This window comes from Eschrichtius robustus, chromosome 12, assembly GCF_028021215.1.
Source record: "Eschrichtius robustus isolate mEscRob2 chromosome 12, mEscRob2.pri, whole genome shotgun sequence".
NCBI lineage: Eukaryota > Metazoa > Chordata > Mammalia > Artiodactyla > Eschrichtiidae > Eschrichtius > Eschrichtius robustus.
The window spans coordinates 11,070,203-11,090,719 of record NC_090835.1 but is presented as its reverse complement, the minus strand read 5'-3'; positions in this window follow the sequence as shown (position 1 = coordinate 11,090,719).

The following is a 20,517-nucleotide window of genomic DNA, read 5'->3' as shown; positions in this document are numbered from 1 at the left end:
TTCTACCTTCAGCAGAAAAGAAAGTTAGAGCTGGGATGAGTCATCCTTCAGTTCTGTTAATATGGTCATTTCAGTGTTGTTTACAAGCAAAAATAACTCGTAAATATATTCTCCATGTAATCAAGTTAACAAATACCTGACTATACAGAGTAAAATAGGTCAGTTTCTATTTATCACTCTGATTCCTTTCTCACTTAACCATGTTCTGTGAACACCTCCTTGTATTAATTACCTCTGGATTTAGACTTTTGAACCACATACACTTCCTTGTGCTCCAGTTGTCTTCACAACACATTGTTATCTGTTTTTTTCTCGGTTTGGATCTCTTTAGATTTGATCCCATATGCTTTCTATACTTAAGGAGTCCACTGACACCTTAAATGCAGAATTTTTTATCTGGCAAATAGTACCCAAACAACAAACAATAATACAGGTTTATTTTGTTTTCCAGTAACTTTTAGGTTTTTTTATGGAATTTCAAGTAGGCAGAATAGTGGTTGCATATGCTTATTCTACTTTTTTTTTGCCACGCTGAACTGCATGCAGGATCTGCGTTCTCCAACCGGGGATCGTACCCGTGCCCCCTGCAGTGGAAGTGCAGGGTCTTAACCAGTGGACTGCCAGGGAAGTCTTCATTCTACATTTGACCTAATCTTTCCACCTAAATTTAGAGATGAGATTGAGATTGCTTCAGTGATTTGGCTATAACTGCACTGTGTCTGTTAAAAGTATTCAGTGAACGTTTGCTGATGAATAGCTAGGGGATAGGCCCAGACTAGAATCAGGCCTTTGGAGATTCGGTTGTGTACTCTTTGCATGATAACACACTGAATCTAAGTTAATTCCAAACATTCTGGGCTGGAGAGAGTGTTACTTGGGAGGTAGATATTTAAAACATTAAGACCGTGGTTTAAATAGCTATGTGAATTAACATAAGCTTGCGGTAACATAGTCTGAAAAAATTGAGCCTGGGCCCAGGAGAAATTATCCTGTGGACAAGTAAGGTTGTTAATAGAAATTGATCATACAGTTGGAAGCTCACGTAGAGCTCTTTGCTGTCTATATTTTTTCTCTGATACTTTGAACATGAAGATAATGCTAATCACTTCTATCTTCCGTTACTGAGCTGTTTGAACCTATAGCACTGACTTAGCAGAAACTCAGCTAATGAGCCAAAGGAAAGGTGGTGATGTTTCTCACAGCAGATACATAAATGAACTGTGCATGGCTTTGGAGTTATTTGGGTTTATCTGTAGACTTGAGCTAAACTCTGCTAACCTAAGATTGATAAATCCCTTCATTCATTCAACAAATATTTATTGAGTGCCTACTATTTACCAGGACTTGGGTACATAGAATCCTAGGCATATAGAAGTGGTCCTCACAAGGCTTTCAGTTTAATATGACAGATGGATATTCAATGAATAAGTACACAAACATTTTGCTACGATTTTATTAAGTGATATAAAAGATCAGAAAAGTATGTTACGAGAATTTAGCCTATTCGTGCAGTCAAGAGAAATTCACTGTGGTTGGGAGAGATGGTTAGGAGTTGGGTCACAGATTTCCTTAGTATAATGAGTCATACAACTCTTGCCAGCCGTCTGCAGAGAAATTTGGAGATAATCTAGCGCTGAGAAGACAGTAAGGTGTGGAGGTTTGAAGCTGGATGTATTCTTTCCTGAAGAATTTTTGTCTTTCAGAAGGAGGATCACTTTTTGAACAGTGGTTGATACTACCACTATTTGTGTATATCCAAAAGTCCAACAAAGTAGACATGGCCATTTGTGCAGTTGATGCCCAAGTTACATCCTTTGGGATTTCATTAACCAGTGTTTCCTTTATCCCAAGTGTAGTTTTTCTTCTCCAGAATTTTGCTCAGAGTAACTTGGTAATCTCTACACCAGCTTTAATTTATTCTATTTTGGCTCTAATCACAAACTGAATTATTTATGTGGGACTAATTTAAAAATCCATCTTTTGCACCTTCCAGACAAAAATAGAATTACAGTGTGTAAACCACATAGGGCAAGGAAATCTCTCCCAAATTAGATCCTCCTGTGAGTTTAAATGTGGAAAAGTAGGTGCTATTTTTTTGTCCTCAATTTTTTTTAAAGATAAACTTAATTTTAGCATAGTTTTAGATTTACAGAAAAACCATGCAGGAAGTAGAGTTCCCATATACCCCATACCAGTTTTAACTTCTTAAATTAAGAATCTAATGTTCTTTTTCTGTCCCAGGATCCCAGATTACACTTAGTTGTCATGTCTCTGTAGGCTCCTCTTGGCTGTGACAGTTTCTTAGACCTTCCTTGATGTTTTGGGTAGTACTGGTCAGGAATTTTGTAGGGTGCCCCATACCTGGGAATTGTCTTATGTTTTTCTCATGATGAGACTGGGCTTGTGGGTCTTGGGAAGGAATAGCACAGAGGTAAAGCCCAGTTCTCAGAACATCATATCAAGGGTATGTACTGTCCACCTGGTTGAGGTCGTGTTTGTTAGGTAACTTCACTGTAAAGTTAATCTCCCCCCACCCCTTTCACAGTTACTTTGGGAGGAAGTCATCCTGTGTGGCCCCCTCTTAAGGAATGGGGAGTTAGGTTCTTTCTTCTTTAGGATGGAATATCTACACAAATTATTTGGAATTCTTCTGCACACGAGTTTTCTCTTCCCTATTTTATTCAATCAATCAAGCAATCATTGATATCACTATGGACTCCTAAATATTTATTTTATACTTTGGGTTATAACCCAATATTTATTTTGTTACCCAAATTGTTTGAACTTTGGCCATTGAAAGCTCTTGCAGTTGGTTTCTATGCCCCTTTGATGTACCCCCATTATTCTGGGCTTTTCGGAGTACTTTTTATTTTCTGGCAATTTTTTTGTTCTCGTTACATAAGAATGTTGTGTTTATTGCAACCATTGATAGCTCAGTGTATTATAAACCTTAAGGTAAGGAAAAAAACAACAACCCAGAATAAAACTCTCCACCAACCTTCTTGCCCAAAACCTGACATGTCCAAATCGGAAAGATTATTCTACTATCTTGTCTTGCTTTCCTTGACCTTGGGCCATCCCTGGTGGAAGATCCAAGTTGGTGAGTTTGTGCTTTGGGTGCTTTCCCTGGGGTGTCAGGAAAAATCAAGATCTGCAAATGTTTTCTGTAAATGGCAAGATAGTAAATATTTTCAGCTCTGTGATCCATCCATGAGGTTTCTGTTGCAACTCCTCAACTCTGCTTTTTGGCGTGAAAGCAGCTATAAGCAATATGCCAATGAATGGGGTGGTGGTTTTCCAATAAAGTTCTATTTATGAAAGCAAATAGTGACCTGGGGTTGGTCTGTGGGCTATTGTTTACCAATCCCAGGTTAAAAGAACTGCTTCTCCTGCCAGGTGTTCAGGTCTTCTCATTTATTGACTGTTTGGTCTTAGACAAGTAATTGAACTTCGAATAACTTCCCACATTCCTTAGCTCAGTGATGGGTGTAATAATAATATTAATGTTGGTCCCTTTCATGTTTAGGGTTTAAATGATACAAATTGAGCACTGAGCACAATGCCTAGTACTTGCCTGTTAGCTATTATTAGGGTGATTATATAATTTACTGCTAAACCAGGACTCTTGGGAAGGAAAGTGGGTGATATTAACAACTATGCTGGGACAACAGGTATAAACAGGGACTGACAACTGGTATAAACAGGGGGTATCCAAGAATTTGTGGCCGTTCTTGTTATTATTATTAGGATTCTCTCTCTTACATACTAATGCCTTTAATTTTCTACACATGTTCTGTTCTCCTGCTTCCTATGGCAGGACCCAGCCTAGGCTGAAAAAATCACCCTTTCATCTTTCTCACCTTTCTTTGATCTCAGGAAATGACCTGCTATGTTGAGTCTTGGGCCACATTACTTGATCTGACTCAGCTTAGATACTTTATGTTAAAATGTGCATTTCCCTTCTAAGAATTGGCGTGTGATGTTCTACACATGGTAAGATTTTATAATAGAAATAAAAAAAAAATGTCTGCCCCTCTGCTTGTACTGAACTTCCCAGGTCTTCTCCTGGGACTTGTGATTTGCTGTTTGACCTCTGGTTATTGTGAGCCTTTTAATCTCTACCTTTTGTGCCCGATGACCTTGTTCTGCCCCAGCTTGCCCACCAAATTACCCTCGTTGGGAAGAGTCTCTTATTTCCAGGAGATATAAGTCTTTATTTTGTAGTGGTGAGTTTTTCATGTTCTCTTGGTGTACAGGGAGGGAACAGAAAACTGGCTTAGAGAGGAAGAGGACACATTTTGCTGTGTTGGTCAGTGTGGTCTTGACCTTGTGAGAGAGGGAGGTGGGTATTTATTAAAATGCAGGTTTCTGTTAGCCCCAGACACATGGGCTTTGATTCCTTAGCAGCGATGGCCAGGAATCAACATTTCACCAAGTACTCCTGATGGGTCTGTAGCGCACCAAAGTTTGAGAACCACAACACTAGAGTGTCTGTAAAGGGAGTACAAGTTGCAAAAAGCTATCTGGCGTGTTATTTTGTAGAGCACTTTCCCGGAGATCAAAGATCTCTCTTCTGTGCCAGAAACCACTAGTAAAGCTCTGACCCAAGTGAGCTTTCAGGACATTTTCTCTCTGATTACCTTCATCTTTGCCCTTTTTTCAACTATCTGTTAGCTAAGGGAAGTATGACAGGGTCTTCTCATTGGACAGGGAGAAAAGAGTTGGGGATGGGGTTTTATAGAGGCTTTGAAGAGGGAGAGGTGAGATGGCTGACAAAGTCTGGAAAAGTTCTCCAATAGTGGGGGTGACTCTGAGGATTGCAGGGGAGTCCAGAGTAGGGAAGTTAGGTTCAGGAACGTCAAGAGTGTAAGGGAAGGTGGGGTTCAGGAACAGATGTAAATGTAGTTTAGTCTGTAAACAAAACACACGCTGAAAGAGATTGAAGGACAAATCTAAATCATCCTTGGGAAGTTTCTCTAGCAGGATTCAGAAGGACAGCAGGGAACTATTGAGGGTTTTATTTCAGGCATACATTGGTTTAATCATCAATAAATATTTGCCCAAATTTTCTTTCTGTGGTGTTTATTCAAAATGGGACGTTATTTTGAGGTAGGCATTTCAGTGGTTTAAATTGCAGAGATTTCCAGTTGAATAGCGTCTTTGTTCATGTTTGACAGTATTTCTTGATCACGTATGTAATGAGCCCCTAAGTGATGCACGTATTGTGGTCGGAACTGTTAGGGGGACACAAAGGCATAACCCCTTATTTTCAAAGAGCTTTTGTTCTTGGAGGGTTATCAAGAAAAACACACATGAGAAATGAAGTACTGATTAAGTACATGTGGTTGTTTCATGTCTCATCTTTCTCATAAGAGCTCACAGTGTTTGGCTTTTTGAATGAGGTGTCTTGGGATAGGCCTCAAAGGATGAATGTGATGAAATAAGGGTGAAGAAAACCAGCATTTTAGATGGGCATATTGTCAACAGGGTGTAGGGTAAAAATGTCCATGGTTACGTCATAGAAACTGGGGTCCAGCTGCTTGTTGCTCTAAAGCCAATCAAGAGGCAAGGATGGTGGAAAGGAAAGTTTGCTTTATTTCTGTGGCCAGCACCCGGGGTTGGGGGGTGAGAGGGTGGGGGCAGGGAGGGTGAACTCCTGTCCAAAGGCCGACTCCCCGCTACTGACAATCAGGGGGCAAGAGCTTTATAGGCGGAGGGAAGGGGGTACATGTAGAAACAGCACAGTCAGCTCTGACTGTGCTGTTGGTCATGCAGTGGTCTGATCAGCATCTTCTTGATTGTTTGAAGTACAGTTCATCTTCAGTTCCAGGGTCGGTTTGTTCCCCTTCTTTTTAAGGCCAGTTCTCAGAATTGTGGCAGCTTATGTCATGGCCACAGAGTCTGGTCATGATGCAGTGAACTTCTTCCACCTGGTGGGGGCTTCTATAAAACAGCTATCTACAAAATAGTTTCCATAAAATAGTATCTATAAAATAGCTCAAAGGATATGGCTCAGAATGTTATGTATAGCCCTTGAGGAGGAACCTAAAGGTCCTTGACTTTGCTTAATGACTAAACTATTATTATTTTGTCTTGTTTGACTGTTGTCCTTTGCTTCTGCATTTTCTCACTTCTCTGATTAAATTTATTCTTTGACTAAAGTTTTTCTGTAGACAAAAGGCAGGTGAAGGACATGCTTGGGGTGAGGGGAAGGACCATAGGGTCCTGCTCAGTTTCAATTGGTCTGAGAAGGGACATCTGGTTGACCCTGTAGGTTGTGTCTGAGGAGCAGTGGGAGATCGTGTGAAACATCAGTTTGGGGTCAGATTATAAAGTTCCTTAAAAGCCAGACTGTATATTCTGTTGAAGGTCATAGGGATCTATATGGGATTTTGATATTGGAAGAGTAATGTGTTAAGAATTGTATTTTAGAAACATTTGTTGATTTTATTTTGTTGGGAGAATTGGGGGTTGAACTCACTAGAAAGAGTGAGGTGAGTTAAGAGGATTTTTGATAATGTGATCACAATAGGAGTCTGACAAAGGTGACCATTGTGGGAACATAGAGGAGAGAGGAGTGAAAAGACATTGCAGAAGAATATCCTGAGTCCCTGGTACTGAGCCAAGATCCTTTCATGGCTTACCTTATTCTGTCCCCTCAACAACTCTGTGAGGTATTATTTTTATTTCTATTTTAGGGGTGAGGAAACCATAAAAGTTGCATGTCTAAAGACCCATCACTAGTGAGTAAAGGGTATAGGATGGTGCTGTCCAATATAGTAGCCACTAGTCACTTGAGGCTGTGTCAATTTAATTAAAATTAAATATTTAAAAATCAGATCTTCAGATGCCTGCACCATGTTTCAAATCCCCAATACCTATGTGGGGCTAGTGGCCACCATGTTGCACAACATAGACATAGAACATTTCTGTTATTCCAGAAAGTTGTGTTGGGCAGATGTGAACCTAGGCATTCTTACTCCTGAGCCCATGTTGTTAAGCAATCCACTCTACCACTTACCATTAACAAACACTGCTGTGGTTTCTGGTGGAATAGCTAGCTTAAACTGGGGAGCATCAGACAGAACTAGTGTAAGATTTTGGTGGTTTCTTTTTCAATACATTTGTTAATAAAATTTAAGCCGATATTTTAAGTTTTTTTCTCTGTTAGGTTAGCTTAAATTATATCGGGGGAAAATAAGCCAGTGTGAATTCAGGACAATATACCTCTACGTGCGGTATATTGCTTCACAGTAGTATACCATATGGTACGTGATAATATACCATGTTGCCATATGGTAACAATATGCCTTAGTCTCCTGAGAGGTACAGATGACAATTTGTGTGTCGTTGATGTCTCAGTTCTCCTTCAAAGATTCCATTTGGCAAGTTCGCAGCTTGGAAAGACAGCATAATCATGGCTGTAAGTCCTGTCCCCTCTCAGATTTCTCCTTGAGTGGCTCTTCAGCTCAGTTCTCCACTTTCAAATGGGCTACAAAAGTATTCCAAGAAGATGGATGTCTTCTTTCCCTGAGCACGATATTGCTAAAGGTAGGATGCCAGTTAACATTGCTGTGTGATACGGGCTCTGGGATAATGTTCACCTGGAAAGACATTTATTTCCTTATTTCAAATGAAAATGGAGAATCTCACTGCTATTAGAGGGAGCTGACGTATAATTCTTCAGCTATCAGGATAGTGATCTTGCATTTCCCATAAACAGGCACTTAGCCAAAACGTTTTATCAACTCATAACCTTAGGTCTCAGGGAGGCAGAACTTCTTCTGGAAGAGAGTGGCTGGGAGGGCCTTTCAGAATGCTGTTTGTGAGTTGTTTTGCTAGGTGGTGTTATGCTGCCCCCTCTGCTTTGCAGATTCTTGTGTAAGAATCTTAAGCCTATAATAATTTGGGGGGGTCCTCTTAACTGTGCTTTCCCCTAATTACCACAAGCCTATCATGCAGAATATTGGAATTCGTGAACATGTATAATGTAGGACTGGCTTCTCTATTTTTTAATTATTTTTTTTTTACAGCAGGTTCTTATTAGTCATCCGTTTTATACACATCAGTGTATACATGTCAATCCCAATCTCCCAATTCATCACCCCCCCACCCCCCCACAGCTTTCCCCCGTTGGTGTCCATATGTTTGTTCTCTACATCTGTGTCTCACTTTCTGCCCTGCAAACTGGTTCATCTGTACCATTTTTCTAGGTTCCACATACATACATTAATATATGATATTTGTTTTTCTCTTTCTGACTTACTTCACTCTGTATGACAGTCTCTAGCTCCATCCACATCTCAACAAATGACCCAATTTCATTCCTTTTTATGGCTGAGTAATATTCCATTGTATATATGTACCACATCTTCTTTATCCATTCGTCTGTCGATGGGCATTTAGGTTGCTTCCATGACCTGGCTATTGTAAATAGTGCTGTAATGAACATTGTGGTACGTGACTATTTTTGAATTACGGTTTCCTTCGTGTATTTGGTTTTTTTTAAGATTCCATATACATGTGTTAGCCTATGGTATTTGTTTTTCTCTTTCTGAGTTACTTCACTCTGTATGACAGACTCTAGGTCCATCCACCTCATTAAAAATAACTGAATTTCGTTTCTTTTTATGGCTGAATAATATTCCATTGTATATATGTGCCACATCTTCTTTATCCCTTCATCTGTTGATGGACACTTAGGTTGCTTCCATGTCCTGGCTATTGTAAATAGAGCTGCAGTGAAAATTGTGGTACATGTCTCTTTTTGAATTATGGTTTTCTCAGGGTATATGCCCAGTAGTGGGATTGCTGGGTTGTATGGTAGTTGTATTTTTAGTTTTTTAAGGAACCTCCATACTGTTCTCCATAGTGGTTGTATCAATTTACATTCCCACCAACAGTGCAAGAGGGTTCCTTTTTCTCCACACCCTCTCCAGCATTTGTTGTTTGTAGATTTTCTGATGATGGCCATTCTGACTGGTGTGAGGTGATACCTCATTGTAGTTTTGATTTGCATTTCTCTGACAATTAGTGATGTTGAGCATCTTTTCATGTGCCTCTTGGCCATCTATATGTCTTCTCTGGTGAAATGTCTATTTAGATCTTTGGCCCGTTTTTTGATTGGGTTGTTTTTTTTCATACTGAGCTCCATCAGCTGTTTATATATTTTGGAGATTAATCCTTTGTCTGTTGCTTTGTTTGCAAATATTTTTTCCCATTCTGAGGGTTGTCTTTTCGTCTTGTTTATGGTTTCCTTTGCTGTGCAAAAGCTTTTAAGTTTAATTAGGTCCCATTTGCTTATTTTTTTTTTGCTTTCATTACTCTAGGAGGTGGGTCATAAAAGATCTTGCTGTGGTTTATGTCAAATGCATATATGTGGAATCTAGAAAAATGGTACAGATGAACCTATTTGCAAGGGAGGAATAGAAATGCAGACTTAGAAAATGGATGTGTGGACACGGGGAGAAGGGGATGGTGGGATGAATTGGGAGATTAGGTTTGGCATAAATACACTACCATGTGTAAAATAGAAAGCTAGTGGGAACCTGCTGTATAGCACAGGGAGCTCAGCTTGGTGCTCTGTGATGACCTAGAGGGGTGGGACGGTGGGGAGGGAGGTCCAAGAGGGAGAGGATATATGTATACATATAGCTGATTCACTTCACTGTACAGCAGAAACTAACACAACATTGTAAAGCAATTATACTCCAATTAGAAAAGCATCACTTATTGACAAAAGTGAATTGTGCTCATGCAGAATGGCTGTTGTTTTGCCTCTGGGTTTGTTTCTGGATTTGTCCGCGTTTTGCGTCTCCCTCCCAAACATGGGAGATTGATCTGAATCTTCACATTCATCTGAATTAATCTTCCACCTCATACAGCAAGGAGAGTCCTGCACTCAGGGTGAAGATAGTATGGAGAGTTTCCATTTTGCTTAATGCCTAAAACTAGAGTTTTTATTAGTAAGCCATTGTTCAGAAATCTTGCAGTGGATGCTATGCTTCTAGTTAAATTGACTTACATGAATACGTAAGGGTTTTCAGTGTTAATAACTCGAAGCGTTTCCATTGTTTGTACTGGGAAACTTCAAGGAACAGAGTACCTTATTTGACTCTAAACAATTTGCTTTGGTTTTGGTAGCTGGTAGATTTAGGTGGAGAATAATGTTCTTTCTTGGTTACTGATCCAGAGGGGAGATCCAGAAAACAGTCTGCTGTTATGAGTAGTGCTAAGTGTGTAGGATCCTTCTGGAATGTCAAAGTTAATCCAATTACCAGTCAAGATGCCATGCAGAGCGTGTTATCCCCAAAGCTAACACTGCCATCTTGGAAAGGAAAAGAGGTCATGATAATGTGGGACCTAAAATTTGGGGAGAATAAGAAAATTGGGAAATCAAAAGCTACTTTATTCTTACCAAGAACGGTCTCCCCCCCCTCCTTTTTGTACTTTTTCAGTGAGGCTTAAATAGATTCCAATGCTCAGTAAACTCTTTAAAAATTTATCTACCTCTCTTTGCTTTTGACACCCATTGTCTAACCACCAGCCTTCTAGAAAACCAGAGACCAGCAGTGGTAACATTAGGGAAATTACTTAATCTCTCAGATTCTTTATCTAAAAATTGGAATGAATTGTATTGATCTGATAGGATATGTATTAGAGCTGCTATAAGAGAATACCGCAGACTAGGTGGCTTAAACAACAGAATTTATTTTCTAACAGTTCTAGAGGCTATAAAACCCAAGACCAAGGTACTGGCAGGGTTGGTTTCTCCTGAGGCCTCTTTCCTTAGGTTGTAGACAGAGGCCTTCTTGCTGTGTCCTCACAGGATGCTTTCCTCTCTGTGTGTCTCCCTGTTGTCTCTTCCTCTCCCTATAAGGACACCAGTCCTATTAGATTAGGCCCGCACCATTATAACCTCATTTAACCTTAATTATCTCCTTAAAGGCCCCATCTCCACATACAGTAACACTGGGTGTTAGCACATCAACATATGAATTTGAGGGGGACACAATTTAGCCCATAAGTGTATTCTCATGATTAAATGAGGAAATAGATGTGAAGTGTTATCCCAGTGTCTAACACATAGTGAGTGCTTAATACCAAAACATCCTCAATTTATTGAGTACCTGCTGTATGCCAGGTGCTCTTCTGGTGCTAGAGATACCAGTGAGCAAAGCAGATGCACGTTTGTGCTGTCATAGAGTTTATATTGTGTTGCAATGGGTTATCATTTGCAAAAACAATAAATAACAACTCATAGAAACCTTCTTTTATGGTTGCCTAGAAATTTTGGGGGGTTTCTTGTTGGTAGAGCGTAGTCAGTACACTGTAGAGAAGAGGGTCTGGACTAAGATGGAGGTTTGGAGTCTTTTCTGGCTCTGGCTAACTGTGGACCTTGACCATTTCTTAACTTCTTTGGGCCATTTTTCTTTATTTTTTATTTTTGGCTGCGTTGGGTCTTCGTTGCTGCACCCAGGCTTACTCTAGTTGCAGTGAGTGGGGGCTACTCTTTGTTGCGGTGCGTGGGCTTCTCATTGTGGTGGCTTCTGTTGTTGCAGAGCGGGGGCTCTACGTGCACGGGCTTCAGTAGTTGTGGCACGCGGGCTCAGTAGTTGTGGCTTGCAGGCTTAGTTGCTCCACAGCATGTGAGATCTTCCTGGACCAGGGCTCGAACCTGTGTACCCCGCATTGGCAGGCGGATTCCTAACCACTGCGCCAAGAGGGAAGTCCAGGGCCATATTTTTTGAGCTACTTTCTTTGTAAAAGGAGACTGGCCAATGGCCATTCTTATCCTGCAGAAATCTGTACGAGTTCATGGAGGCATTTACATTCAAAATTATACCTAGCTTGGGCTTCGTATTTCAGAATGCATTTACAGAAAATGTTATAAGGGACCCTGAAGTATTTTTCTCTATGGAATGGCTTCAATTACTTTGATTTTAAAATCCATACTTGGCATAGGAAAAATAAATCTCATCTGAGAGGCGAGTGTTCAGGATGAGAAAACGAATCAAGTTGACGCTTTGAATATCAAAGCACATTAACTTTATTTTAAAATTTTGTGCTATGTTACTGAATTGATTGTATGTCATAACTATACAGAGCAGAAAACTAACTTCTCAAAAACAGATTTCACAGAAAGCCGAAAACCATAAGCATGAGATGGATGTTTACAGATGTCCAAATTTTCATAACTTTGCAAGACATGGATGTTTCCTCTATTAGAGACAATACCCAGTAAATGAATTTCCATTTCAAATAAGTTGCTCTTCCATTTGGTTGTTCCACTACCCCATCCCAAGCCATCTGCATGGTCTTCTATAAATGGCATATCGTTTTTATAAAAGCCTTTTGTGCCTTCTAAATTTTAAAACAAATTATGATGCCAAAAATATCTCTAAGGATTTATGATTATAGACTAAAACAGCAGCAGCTTTATGGGTTAACTTAACAGTTCCTAAGCCAGAACATACATTTTCTGGATATGTGTACCACTTCTTACTCTAGGCCTTTGTTATTAGATTTTTATAATTCTTAGCATCATGAGAACTACGTCATGCCTTAGCAGTGTGACTCAGGGCAAGAATTACCATGCTTCTTTTCTTTAGCTCTGTATCCCTTTTCAGGGTAGCTTCTTATTTTCGCAGATATCTTTCATCCCTCTTGCTACCTCTCAATCAGAATAAAGTGGTAGATTCTCATAAATTCAAGAACCGAAAGATTCCTCTACTTAAAAATCGAGTATAGGAAACTTTTCCACTAGAAGGAGTTTCCCGTTCCTGCTTTTGAATATAATGAGTTGATTTTTTTGTTTTATTCAATCCCTTTATATACGTATATTGAGCTCTATCATGTGCCAGTCTCAAGGTTAAGCTCAGGAGGAATCAGAGAGATAAAACAGTCCCTGCCCTGGAGAGGACCGCTCAAGAAAAGATGAGATAGAAACATAGAACCCCACCTATTTTTGCAAAAGAAGAGGTGTGGGGATTTAGAGGTTGCCAGGAGGAAAACTTGGTGCATTTTTCCTGGGGATCTCGTAGCCTCTCAGAGAAGCTGATATTTAGATAAATATGGTAAAGAGTACTAGAAATCTGAAAAGTTCAGTGCTAGTTTAAGCACTTGAACCTTGGTCTGCTTCTACTGCAAGGTATGCGGTCAGGTCTCAGAGATGAATCTGACCTTGTCCCTGATCTCGAGGAGCTGTGCTTATATTCCAGCTCGGATGTGAGTCTCATTTGCAGGCAGTTATTGGGATAGGCCACCTGAGCGGGCTGTTTTGGGCACTCTTCCTTTCCACCCCCCTCTGCTTTAGCTTCTTCGGGGGTGGTGAGCATGACTGAACACGAAGGAGGATTTGTATGGGTGTCATGGGAGAGGAGGATGGTTCTCTATGCCCTCACATTACCAGGGTCCTTGGCTCTGGGCATCTGTGGTACAGCTCAGGGGATAGGAAAACAGGCTCTTGTTCCTGTGCGGATGACAGCCATGTGGCACTCTTGACTGCCCCCGCCCCCTCCTGTGTTCTCAGCAGACTGCACTAAATTGATCACAGAATCCTTCCTTGTTGGGCTCAGGTGTGGCCTTGCTATCCTTCTCAACACAGTGCTTTGAGCGGCCACTAAAAATTGATCATGAATTGGCATGTGAATTGAAATGATTTGACTTTTCTTGTCCTAGAATTTTGGGGAACAAAAAAAAAGGTTGAACATGGACTCAACTCATGGTATTCCAAATTTATGAGACTTCGCTCCCACCACCTCCCCTCCTGATGAAGACGGCAAAGCACACAGGCTTAGGAGAGAAGCCTCTTTCAGGAATAGGTACATTGGGTCGTGTGTCCCCAGTGGTTTTCTTCTTGGGAACCCACACAGACAGAGATTACAAGGGAAAGCACTCCTGCTGACTTAAGAGAAGAGAAACAGATATTAGTGAAGTCAAGTAGCTTATGTATGGGAAACATTTTAAGCTTTAAGTTTTCTTCTGTTATGGGGCAAAAATATGTGTTGAAAGGGCTTACATGCAGTCCTAAAATGTGTTTTCTCATTCTTACTCACACATCTTTCTCAAGTTCCCATGTCCGACCGCACCTGAAAACTCACCCAAGTCTCCCGTGCCCCAGGACAGCTGGGATATCCCAGCATCCTCCTGGGCTCATTCCCTCCTCTGAACCCTTGTAGTCTTGTTCTCAGACACACTCATCTGCACTTAATTACATACTGTTTTGGGAATGTTTATTGTTTTCAGGAAGAATCCTCTCATTTCGTGAGGCAAAGGAGCCATTCCTCTCTGGAGAGCTCTCATTGTTGGTTTAAGACTAATGATGGTAAAAATTGATAAAGTGAAGAAAGGAGAAATGGAGAACGTGTTATTTTAGTTTCCTAAGACAAGGGCTTCCCGAAGCTATGCCGGAGGAACTATCTTCCTGTATAACAAGGAAAAACGAAGTTCCATGGCCAAAACCTATGGAAAAAGCTGAGTTAGGCAAAACTTGGTAATAATAAGGCCAAGTGAATCATTGCTACCATGTATCGGGGACTTGCCAGATGCCAGACATTCTGCTAAGTTCTTTATACACATCACTTCATTGAATTTCCTCAACAATTTTATGAGGGAGGGATTATTTCATTCTCATTTTTGTAGGTGAGTAAATAGAAGCTCACAGAGGTTAAGCAATCTCCTCAAAATTCATAGCCAATAAATGGGGGAGCTAAGAATCACACTGAAGTCTGTCTGAGCCTCATGCCAGGCTCTAATCACAAGGCTTTTTTCTTATACTTAGAACCCCCCAAAGCTTTTTATACTTTTATATGCAATTGGAATCTCCAAAAGAAAGGTAGATCAGACACCATTTTCCAAGCATACTTTCAGAAACCATTTTTCCCCTCAAATTATCTTTTGTGACTACCATTCTGAGGAATATGTCTTGGGATAAGTAGAGCTTAGGTTTCATTATATGTAGAATTTTATCTTTATTAACATGCTTTTATAGTCACTGTGCCATTTAATTCTCATAACCTTCCCACAAGGTACACTAGGTATTAATACAGCCATTACACAGGGGGAATTGAGATACATCAAATTCAGGTAACTTTCTCAAGTTTCACATTAAATCATGGAAGAGTAGAGGCTGGAATATAGCCACTTAAGGGAGATCAAGAGAGTATACCACTATTACTGCTGGTTACCAGGATATGGTGGAGATGAATTGTATTTTTATAACAATAGTCAACCTTCACTAACTTAAAAATGAAGTTGGAGATACATCAAATGTTTTCTCTTTCTAGAGTTCTGCCATGCTTTTGAAACATATTTATGTTAGAGAAGGGAAGGGAATGGAAATGTACAGTAGAGCTTGCCAAATAGGAAGGGGTGAAAGAGTGGAAGAAATAGACCATTGATAAATATGGACTGTATTTTAAAGAGAACTTTTCAGTTAAACTTCAAATGTGTACGAGTTCAAACTAAGCAAAATACCTGTACTTATATGTTGGGTCAATGTTCTTCAATCTGCTTGTTTGAGGGAGATACGTTTTGCCTTTGCTGGACCTCTCATGAGCACAAACAGGATTCTTAAGTGATAAATCGTCACTATAATTGATGGCCTGAAAACAGTCTTTTTTCCAATATCATCGTTTTTATTATAAGCTTTCATTCGGGTGGTAGCTTGTTAATTGAGTGAAGTTCCTTAATCTCTTACTTACTGACAAGTACACATTGTTCAAAGCCAACTATTACATCATGCTACTTGTTCATCATACTCACCTCTATGGATTTTTTCACCTGGATTCACAGTACCATCATTATTTTAAATGTCCTTACAGTTACTTGTATTTAACACCACCATTTCCTTGTCACCCAAGGAAAGCACATCTGGTGTATAATGGTTAAAGTTCAGCATTTCTTCAATGATAGTTCCTTTCCGTTTTCTCATTTTTTTTGGTAAGCAAGGTTGTTTATCTTCTTTTCATTATGTGCATTGAGTCCTCCAAATCTTCACATGCAAGCTCATTTTCAAAACTTCATTTTCAAACTCTGTGTCGAGCCTTTGTTAATGTTTTGATTGATCAACATTGTTCTGACATTAACAGCTGTGTAAATTACATCTTCAAGACTGAACTATTTAAGGAAATCTTGAATTCCTTAGTTCCTTTTTCAATGTAGCACGCATAGAATTTTTAAAAGAGTATTTGTACTTATTCTTTACAGACCATAAAATTCCTTGGTCATGGGGCTATATTATAGATGTCACATTGTGGGGAAGTAAGAGCCAAAGACTATTTTTCACAGGGTCTCTCTGCCGGAGACCTGCAGACATAAAATTTGCTTCTAGTCTAACTTATGCCTTTGGTACAAGTATGGTTTAATCTGTCAGAAGAAGATTTTTCTGATTACCTAATGTTTTTATCTTTTAACAGCTTTATTGAGAGAGAATCCATTTACCATGCAAAACCAATTGAAATTGTTCAGTGGTACTTTGTATATTCACAGAGTTGTGTGACCATCAGTGGTATCTAATTTCAGAACATTTTCATTATCCAGGAATGAAACCACATACCCATTAGAAGAAGCCAGTCCTGATTCCCTCCTCCCCAGTCCCTGGCAACCACAATTCTACCTTCTATCTCTCTAGATTTCCCTAATCTGGATATGTTATATAAATGCAATCATATGATACGTGGCATTTTATGATTGGCTTCTTTACTTAGCGTAATGGTTTCAGATGACACCCATGCGGTAGCATCTTGGATGTTGGCTTTTTTTCATTTACTGCCATTTTTTTTTTCTTAAAACTGTCTGAGACATTGACACGTGAAAGCAGAGTCGAGGTGTTTGTTGGCATTCTTAAGACCTCTTTATGTTCTCCGTTGTTAATGTTTTTCCAAGAACACCGTGCCAGTTCAGAGCTGTCCTACAAGTTTTGCAAATTTGTTCAGGACTAAGGTTTTCATCAGATATTATCTTTGCAAATTTGTCAATGTAATTCTCACAATCAGCAGAACGTGTATCCCTTTGATTACGATATTTTATGCTATGGCACGCGTCATTTTTCTGCAGCTGATACTTGGAATATTCACACTTACTGTTGGTGTTCACTTCTTCAAAGTACATTCTAGCATGCTTCAAAACCAAAAGACTAGTCAATAGCATATGTCCACTCTTTGATAAACAAAAAGCCATTCAACACATTGTCCAGATCTTCATTTTTTTAAGCTTTGCAATGTTTTCCCATTTGTCATTAGTGCTTGGCCGTCATTATCACTGTAAAACCCACATAAGTAGTCCTTTTTCTTTTAGTCATATAGATTCTTCACCGTATTTATCAGTAGATGTCTTACAGATAGACCTTGATGAAACTTTTTTCTTCTGTTTATTGAGGTATAGTTGATTTACAATGTTGTGTTAGTTTCAAGTGTACAGCAGAGTGATTCAGTTATAAATATTCTTTTTCAGATTCTTTTCCATTATAGGTTATTACAAGATATTGAGTAGAGTTCCCTGTGCTGTACAGTAGGTCCTTGTTGTTTATCTATTTTACATACATGAGTGTGTGTCTGTTAATGCCAAACTTCTAATTTAACCCTCCCCACCCTTTTCCCCTTTGGTAATTATAAATTTCGTTACTATGTCTGTGAGTCTATTTCTGTCTTATAGATAAGTTCATTTGTATCACTTTTTTAGATTCCACATGTCAATGGTATGATGCTTGTCTTTCTCTGTCTGACTTACTTCACTTAGTCTGATAATGTCTAGGTCCATCCATGTCTTTTGCAATGACTCTACCTGTGTGCTATTGGTATGGTATTTCCTGTTCTCATCACTGTAATCCACTGGAATATATTTGGTTCTGTCTGCTATTTTCATAATGTAGTTAAATCAAAAGTTACAAAATAGCAGAGACAGCAAAGGTGCTTAGGACCGGCAGGGTCACTGGTATGGAAGTGACACCTCACTTCAGTTCAAGTTGGGTTTTGCCATAGATGATTTTGGTGCTAAATTTAAGGTAAAAAAAATCTTTGAGTTTTAAAAACTTCTAATTTCAGTTTTTTTCTAGCTTTACTGAGGTATAATTGACAGACAAAAAATTGTATTATATTTAAGGTATACAGTGTAACAATTTGATATACATTGTGTATTACCACAATGTGTATACACTGTGATTACAACAATCAAGTTAGTTAACACATCCTTTACCTCACAGAGTTACTGATTTCGTGTGTGTCTGTGGTGAGAGCACTTGAAATTCCTAAGAGCAGATGTTCAGTATACAAGATAGTATTATTAACTAGTCACCATGCTGTACATTAGATCCCCAGAACTTACTTGTAACTGAAAGTCTGTACCCTTTGACCATCATCTCCCCGTTTTCCCCAACCTCCAGCCCCTGGAAACTGCTGCTATGTTCTTGTTCTATCAGTTTGGCTTTTTTAGATTCCACATACGAGATCATCATGCAGTATTTAACTTTCTGTGTCTGGCTTATTTCACTTAGCATAGTATCTACCAGATTTATCCATGTGGTAATAATGGAACTCTTTTTATGGATGAATAATAATCTGTCATATATATTTATCACATAAATAGTATGATAATATATCTCTATCTATATTATCACATCACATTTTAAAAATTCATCTGTCAACAGGCACTTAGGCTGTTTCCATATCTTGGTTATTCATGCTGCAGTGAACGAGGGAGTGCAGATCTCTCTTTGAGATACTGATTTTATTTCCTTTGGGTAGATACCCAGAGGTGGAATTGCTGGATCATATGGTAGTTCTATTTTAAATTTTTTGAGCAACCTGCATACTGTTTTTCATAGTGGCTGCACCAGTTTATATTCCCACCAACAGTGCACAAGGGGTTCCCTTAATACCCTCACTGATGCTTATCTCTTGTCTTTTTGATAACAGCCATTTTCACGCCGGTGAGGTGATAACTCATTGTGGTTTCTATTTGTATTTCTGTGATGAGTCATGACATTGAGCACCTTTTCATATACCTGTTGGCTATTTGTATGTCTTCTTTGGAAACATCTATTCAGGTTCTTGGCCCATTAAAAAAAAATGGTTTTTTGTTTTTTGTTTTTTTTTCTTTGCTACTGGGTTGTATGAGTTCCTTATATGTTTTGGGTATTAACCTCTAATCAGATACATAGTTTACAAATATTTTCTCCCATTTCGTACGTTGTCTTTGCATTTTGTTGATTGCTTTGCTCTCTTTGCTCTCAGGAGTCATTTCAGTTTTTGAAACTTTTCAGGATTTCGAATTAAGAATTTTGGCCCTGTATTCCCTGAGTTAAATGCCTCTTTTTGTGCTCCCATGGTCTTTTGCACACATCTTTATCATGGCCCTTGACCCACTGACTTGCGTCTCTATGCGCATATACTGCTTATGTCTTTTTGTAATAATAGATTGTAAGCAACCATGTTCTAATCTTTCTTTTTTCCCCCCTCAGTGCCTACTAATTAGGTGTTTATTGAATTAATAAATACATCAGGTGATTTAGATGTTTAGGAGAGAAGGACTGGTACAAGTTAGACGGGGAAAATTGTTAGAATCAGCTTATGTGTTTTTATACCAATGTTTCTCAACTTCTGCACTTGGACATTTTGGTCCAGGAAGGTCTTTGATGTGGGGCCTGTCCTGTGCATTGTGGGATGTTTAGCAACATCCTTGGCCTCTACTCACTGGATTCCTGTAGCATCCTTCCCTAATCTCTACCATGTGTTAATCAAAAACATCTCCAAACATTGCAACGTGTTTCTGGGGGAGAAAAATCATCACCAGTTCAGAGCTGCTGGTATCCACCATCTTGGCCTTGAGAGTTGTGCATCCCTGGGTTAAAATATTATTCTGTCATTTATGAGTTGGGCAAGTCAACCTGTACGATCTTCTGGTGTCCCATTTGTAAAATGGGGAAAATCATAGTACATATATCCTAAAATGATGCTGAAGACAACATTAAGAACATGTAAGACTCCTGGAAGATAGTGAGAGCTCGGTAATCCACAGCACTGAGGAGGAAAGTGAGTGGGTCTTGATCTAAAGCTGTATCTATTTATCTCTCACACGTACATGTGTGTCTGTCTCTGTATATGTCTCTGGGTTTCTGTATCTATGTCCTTCTGTTTCTCTGTCTCTATCCTCCCTGTCTATCTCACTGTTTCTCTGTGTCTCTCTCTGTCCATATCTATTTCTATGTTATCTTTAATTCTCTTTCTCAGTCTTTGTGTCTTTCTGTCCATATCTATGTCTATGTTATCTCTAAGTCTCTGTGTCTCTGCTTCTCTCTGTGTCTCTTTTTTTTTGAGGGAGAGACCACATTCACACAACTTTTATTACAGTATATTTTTATAATTGTTCTCTTTTATTATTATTATTGTTAATCTCTTACTGTGCCTAATTTATAAGTTAAACTTTATCATAGGTATGTATGTATAGCAAAAACATAATCTATCAATAAATAGGGTTCAGTACTCTCTGTGGCTCCAGGCATCCACTGGGTGTCTTGAA